This window comes from Phalaenopsis equestris, unplaced genomic scaffold, assembly GCF_001263595.1.
Source record: "Phalaenopsis equestris unplaced genomic scaffold, ASM126359v1 Scaffold000836, whole genome shotgun sequence".
In the NCBI taxonomy this organism is placed as follows: domain Eukaryota; kingdom Viridiplantae; phylum Streptophyta; class Magnoliopsida; order Asparagales; family Orchidaceae; genus Phalaenopsis; species Phalaenopsis equestris.
The window spans coordinates 6897-14534 of NW_018165276.1; positions in this window are offsets into that span (position 1 = coordinate 6897).

The window sequence follows — 7638 nt, forward strand, 5'->3', positions numbered from 1 at the left end:
CACACATCTTTGAATAATCAGATTGAATAATCAGATCCTTCCTTTGTTTATATAAAATGAGTCGTCCCAAAAATAAGTCTTAGCTTCAGATATAAATTTCCTCTTCTGTTGGTATGTCATTCAATAGGGTATATTATCTCTAACAAGAAAGTTCACAATGTCGGCATACCACGAAACTTGCCACTCATTAATGTTGAACAGTTTTTCATCAGGAAAATGTTCATTAATTTCTTTTTCAAAATAGAGTGTTTTTTTCTAATTCAAGCCTGAAAAAATGATCAGCAATTTAATTTTCAGTTCCCCTATCTACTCTTTTAAAGTCTAATTCTTGCAAAAAAACAACCCATCTTATAAGTCTAGGTTTAACATCCTTCTTTTTCATTAAGTACTTAAGAGCAGAATGATCTATATGCACTATACATTTAGTTCTAATTAAGTATGATCTAAATTTATCAAAAGCATATACTATTGCTAATAACTCTTTTTCAGCTGTTGTATGATTAATTTGGGCTTCATTCAAGGAATTACTAGCATAGTAAATTACTTTAAAAATTTTATCATATATTTATCCTAAACAGCTCCAATAGTATAACAGCTCCAATAGTATAATCACTACTCCAATAGTATAATCACTAGCATCACACATCAATTCAAAAGGTTTTACCCAATCTTGTGAAACTATAATTAGTGCAGTGACTAATTTTTCCTTTAATAACTTAAAAGCTTTTAGGCATTCTTCATCAAAATTGAAAAGTGCATCTTTCTCTAGTAAATGGCATAAAAGCTTAGCAATTTTTGAAAAGTTTTCAATGTATCACCTAAAGAATCCAGCATGTTCTAAAAAAACTCATGATTTCCCTTACATTGGTTGGATAAGGTAATTTAGCGATTACTTGAATTTTAGCGGGATCTACTTCCATACTATTTTTTGATATTTGATGTCTTAATACAATTCATTTTTCTACCATAAACTGACATTTTTCCTAATTAAGGACTAAATTTGTTTCTTCACAGCGTTTGAGAACTTTAGATAAATGTTCTAGACATGAGTCAAATGAAGTTCCAAATACTGAAAAAATCATTCATACAGATATCAATCCCTTTTTCAATTAAATCACAAAAAATTGTCAGCATACATCTTTGAAATGTAGCAGGGGTATTATATAAACCAAAAGACATTCTTTTAAAGTCAAATGTACCATAAGAACTGGTAAACATTGTTTTCTCTTGATTCTCAGAAGTTATTTATATTTGGTGATAACCATTATATCCATCCAAAAAACAAAAGTATTTATGCCCAACTTGTTTGTCCAACATTTGATCTAGAAAGGGTGATGGAAAAATGATCTTTCCTTATGGTGAGATTTAGTTTTCTATAATCAATGCATATTCATCACCCTGTAACTTGTCTAGTAGCTATTAAATCATTATGTTCATTTACAGTCAAAATTACTCCTCCTTTCTTAGGAACACAAGGAATTGGACTAACACATGCACTATTGAAATAGGGTAGATAATTCTAGTATCTAATCACTTTAGAATTTATTTCTTAATAACTTCTTTCATAATATGATTCAATCTCCTTTGAGGATCAGTCCTGGGTTTGCAGTTCTCTTCCATATGAATTCTATGTATACAAATTGAAGGATTGATTCCTTTAATATCTGCTATTGTTCATCCAAAGGCTTTCTTAAAATTTTTCAAAATTTTCATTAATCTTTCTTTTTCTTCCATCGTTAACTTTGAGGAAATTATAACTGATAAAGTAGAGGAATCAAACTTTGAGGAAATTATAAATGGTAAAGTAGAGGAATCACCTAAAAAGGCATACTTCAAATGTTCAGGAAGTAACTTCAACTCATGTTCAGGAGGTTTTTATATTGATGGACAAAATGATTTATCTTTTTTTATGGTGTCCAAAATTTCAAAACTTTCTTGAACATAGTTTGAATATTCCTTATAAAAATCTTCACATTGATCTAATTCCTCTTCTTGCTCCCGTTTCAAATCTTTTACTTTAGATTTCTCTTCATAATTAGTTTTGAAATGACATTCACTCATATATTTTATAACATTCATTCTATAACATTCATCATATCTACCTTTTGCAGGATATTTCATTAATCTTGAAATATTGAAAGTAATTGTTTGATCATTGACGCACATTGTTAATTCTCCCTTTTGTACATCTATCATTGCTCTTCCTGTGGCTAGGAAATGTCTCCATAAAATGATAGATATCTCTTTATCTTCCTCCATATCCAGCATAATGAAATCAACAGAAAAGATAAATTGATCCACTTTCACTAGGACATCTTCTATAACTCTTTTAGAGTACGTTATCTAACGATCTGCAAACTGCAGAGTTAAAGTAGTAGGGGTTATTTCTCCTAATCCCAATCTTTTAAATATTGATAGCAGCATAAGGTTAATGCTTGCACCTAAATCACATAAAGCTTTTCCATAAAATATGTCTCCTATTGCACATGAAATAGTAAAGCTACCAGTATCTTTAAGCTTTTCAGGAAGCTTTTTCTGAATTATAGGACTGCACTCCTCACTAAGTGCGATAGTCTCATTATCTTCAAACTTCATTTTTCCTATTGAGAATATCCTTCATAAACTTTACATAGTTTGACATTTGTTCTAAGGCTTCAACAAATGGAATATTAATTGTAAGCTTCTTAAAAAATTCCATAAATTTTGAAATTTGCTTATCCAACTACTGTTGACGAAACCTCTGAGGACATGGAGGTGGTGGTTTTTCCAAATCAATTTTCAGCGGAGGAATGGGTCTTTCAGAATCTTTTGGAGTATCCTCTTTTGATTCTTCAATTTCTTCTCTCTCTACTTCAGTTTCTTTTTGAACCCTACCTTCTAACTCTCTTCTGCTTCTAAGTTGAACGACTTTTACTTGCTCTTTATTCTGGTTTTTGGATTTGATTTAGTATTACTAGGAAGTGTTCCTTGGGATCTATTAATTAAAGAATTTGAGATATGTCTAAGTTGATTCTCAATATTTCTAATTGTAGCTTATTAACTTTGTAACTGATTTCCCATTTGTAACACCACTTCTTCTATATATAAATTCTTCTCCTTAAGTTATAGATTACTGTTAAAACCTGGAGGATAGGTAGATCTATTATTATTATTCCCTTGGTTGTTCCAGTTTCCCAATGGGTTTACTTGGTTGTTCCCCCATTGTTGGTTACTACCACCTAAAGTTTATTCCAGTTAAAATTAGGATGGTTATTCTAACTTGGATTATAATAATTTGAATATGAGTTATTTGACTTTTTATTTATTAGATTCAAAGTTTCTAATGAAGCTTGAGAATCTACCATTTGTCCTAATGAATTCTCTTAAATTATGGAATTTGGTTGAGAAAAATTCATTTCAAATTGGTCTAACTTCCTTGAAATTACAACAACTTGATTTGCTAACATAGTAAATGCATCAGATTCATGAATATTGGCTAATTTTTTTAAGATTTACCCTCTCAGAAGGCCATTAAAAATTATTGGTAGTCATTTCTTCAATTAAAGCATAAGTGTCATGAAATGGTTTCGACATCAATGAACCACCAACAGCGACATCAATAATAGATCTAAGAAAACCAGGTAATCCATTATAAAAAGTTTGAATTATTAACCAATCTGGTATAACATGGGTGGACACTTTCTAAGGAGATCTTTAAATCATTCGCATGCTTCATAAATAGATTCCCCCTCAAACTGATTAAAAGATGTAATATCATTTCTAAGTTTCGCGGTTATTGATGGTGGAAAATATTTAGCAAGGAATTTTTGTGCTAAATCACCCAAAGTTCTGATAGATCTAAATGCTAACGAATGTAACCACATCTTGTCTTTATCTCTCAGTGAGAAAGGAAATAACCTAAGTCTTATGACATCACTTGATACACCATCATATTTAAATGTAGTGCACAATTATAGAAAATTGGCAAGATTTGGCAAGATGTAAATTTGCAAGATGTAAATTTGGATCTTCAGTTGGTGATCCCTCAAACTGATTATTTGATACCATTTGGATAATAGCAGGTTTAATTTCAAATGAATTAACCACTATTATAGGTTTTTGAAAACTATAATGAAGTTCATCTACTGTAGGGTTGACATAATCTCTTAATGGTCTAAATTCTTGAAGAATTTCAGCATTTTGATTATTTTGAACTGTCATTTCTATAATTTTTTTAAATTTTTCAAAATTTTTAATTTTTTTTGCTTTTCCTAATTTGCTTAAGAATTCTTTCTAATTCAGAATCCTAGGGCTCTAGTCTTTCAAAACCTGAACTACACATACACTAACAATAAAATAAAATAAAATAAAACACACAAAAATACTTTATAAATAAAATACTATAATAAGATATTCTTATAATAACTCTAAAAGTTTAAATAAGACTTTATAAAATAGAAATTTGCTTTCAATAAATCCCCGGCAACAACGCCAAAAATTTGATCCTTATTGTTTATATACAACAGTATAACAATGTATTTGATTATATTTTTTCACTTATCTTTCCTTACTTTGCAACAATATCAAAAACTTGATCCTGAAGAAAATAAGAATTTAACTTTTTAACTTATATATTGGGATACTACACAAACATACGTATCGTTATCAAGTAATACATAATTTTTTGATTAAGCCCCGAATATCGAACCCACAGAGATTGTTCACAATATGTGATAATTAAAGAAATAAACTTTATACTTCAAAAGAAAAAATACTTAAACTATACTTTTTATCACAAGAATGAAATTTAAACTTTTTTTGGTAGTTTTAATCTGTGAAAATGAAGTAAAAACTTATTAAAGATAACTTGACTTTATGTACAAAAAAAACACTGAATATGAATTATCTTTCTCCTTATCATGAATCAATAATAAATATATGAATTTTGTTGTGGAAGTATTCAAATTATGTTGTGTCAAATATGAGCAATATTATTATTTACCCTTACTAGAGATGTTATAAAGAACATTGACTAATTTAAAGTTTGAATAGTTCTGAAGACTAGTAAGGCAGGGAAGATACTAGCTCTCACTCTAGAGTTCCCTCAGTTCCCTCCATCTGGGGGGCTAACATCTCATTTAAAAACCTAAACAATAAACCAACTTGGGGGCTTTAGCTTGTCACTCTAAAGTCCTTTAACTCTACACCCTTCAAAGATTATTTCCCTATTTATTTGCACTCAATCATATGAACTACACTCTCATTCATGCAATCTCATGTGATTATTTTCAATTGTTGACTGAGACAATACCATCCCGGTTCTTACATGTTCTCACAACAAATTTTAACATCTAGATGGGTCAGATCAAGAAGTAAATGAAATGCCTGGAATTAAATTATCACAACTTCTTCCAACATTAAAGGTTAATACTCTTCACAACTTTCATCCAACATTTTAATTATTTATCATTTTAAGGAGAAAGATAAAGTAAACTACTCAGAATCCATGGAGAAAACAAAACAACATTTTAGTTTAATAGTAGAAATCATTTTCAAACCAACACGAAATCTCGATTAAAAGCAAAAGTAGTTTAAAATAAAGATAAAAACTTATCCCAAATCCTCCACCAAACTCTTGAAGTTCCTTTGAATCTCTTCTCTCTTACAACACTCTTAATTGTCAAAATAAAACTAAAAACAAAAGGAAAAATAAATTTGTGGTGCCTGAAATTTTCTTCAAAAAGCTTCTCCACGAACTTCTTCAAGAACTTTTTAGGACTCTTCTAAAAGTCTCAACTTCCTTCTTTTATAATTTTCCAAGAGGTGCCTTGGTATCTCTTCAAAATGTGTCCTGATTTGATGTATTTACCAAAGGATGTCTGCTTTCACAAGTCCTTTAATTATATTTTTATCCTTAGTGGTTATAACCACCCATTCTAGGCAATAGGTGCCTCAAATGTCCCTTCAAAATTCGTCAAAATGAATTAACCCGTCAAGTATCTGTCATTGGCGTTTAAGAGTGAGGCCTCTAGCACTTAGGGGTGGCCTTCTCTATTTCACCGGCGCTTAAGCGTCGGTTCTAGTGCTTAGGCGCCCAAATACTTTTGCACCATTTTTGCATTTTTGCTCCAAATTTGATACTTTTTCACCCCTTTTAGCAATTTTTACATTTTTACTTGTACCTGAAAGAAAAACACACAAATACATTCCATTAAAGTGCAATATCTCAAGAATAAGTATAAAAATATGTCTAAAGTATAAAAATATGTCTAAAAATACTATATATTTTAGGTGTATCAGCAAGCGTTAGGGGGAGCTACGTTTCCATCCACCCATTCTTCTACTGCTTTCTTTATCAGCAGAATTGGCTGGGTGTGATTTGTTCTTTCTCTCTTTTATGAAGAGCCACCACCAATGTTCAAAGAGCGGGACTTTCTCTCTCTAGTGGCACTCCCAACCAAAAAGGATAAATTCATCATTCGTGAGGCGAGACTGGTTGTATCCTTAAATGGATTCCCAACCGCCAACCTACATTCCCTTTTTGGTCAGTTTCATCCTTGCTGTCGAACCCTCATCTATCTTCTCTCTAAGCTGAAACACATGGTAGAAAAAACTTAAAATTCAGTCAAGCCTGAATTTTGAGTCTTCCTATAGGCACAGCAGAAACTACAGTCAAAAGATAATCACATTTTCCTACTTTCATGGAAACTCCTCTGCATCATTACATGTAAGAGCTTTTAGTCTACCTACAGACACTGCTGGAACTGCAGTCAAAGACAATTAAATTTGTCTACTTCCCTGCAAATTCACTGCAACAATACTAGTAGGAGTTTTTCGTCTACCTACAGACACTGTAGAAACTGCAACCACTACTGTCTACTTACCAGCAAACTCCCCTGCAGCATTATTTGTAGGAAACTTCCGCTTACCTACAAACACTGCAGTAACTCCAGCTAAAAACAACCGCAGTATATGATGAAGACTTCAAGTTCTACTTTACATAATTTTCCTCGCCCATCGTCTGACGTTTTCAAATTCAAGTTAAACTTGATTTTCAACCATGCTTCAACTTGAGGGGGAGTGCTAGGAGCTATACTAGGAAATAATTTATTCTTATGAGAAATTATGAAGAATAAATCATTTCCTTGTATTAATGAGTTATTTCGTTTCTTATTTTATATTTATTCCTTTAGATTATGAGCTAATTCCTTTTCAATTTTAGGTTTTCTTATTTTATGTTATTTGTTTTATCTCCAATTAATTAATATGGTTTGATTATTGGATTATCTTTTTTCTATTAAAGGATTCCTTTTCAATACAGAATTATTTGTTTTATCTTTCCTTTTCATGTTATTTATTTTTATTATTTTTATTATTAAAGGATTCTTGTAAGGGTTATTTATACTCACATCCATATCAATAAAATAATTCTGTATTCCACATTATTCTGAACTTCAATAGACTCCTTCAAAATTTCCAAATTTGCTCATGTTTGGCTCGAAATTGACTTGTTTAAATTAATTAGAAAAATAGATGCAGGATGTTTGATTCGAACTTATACCATTTATATGCAATAAAAGACATACAACTACATGACCACACAAAATGTGTTGATTTAAACTTGGATATCCATATATTACTATATTATATATATATATA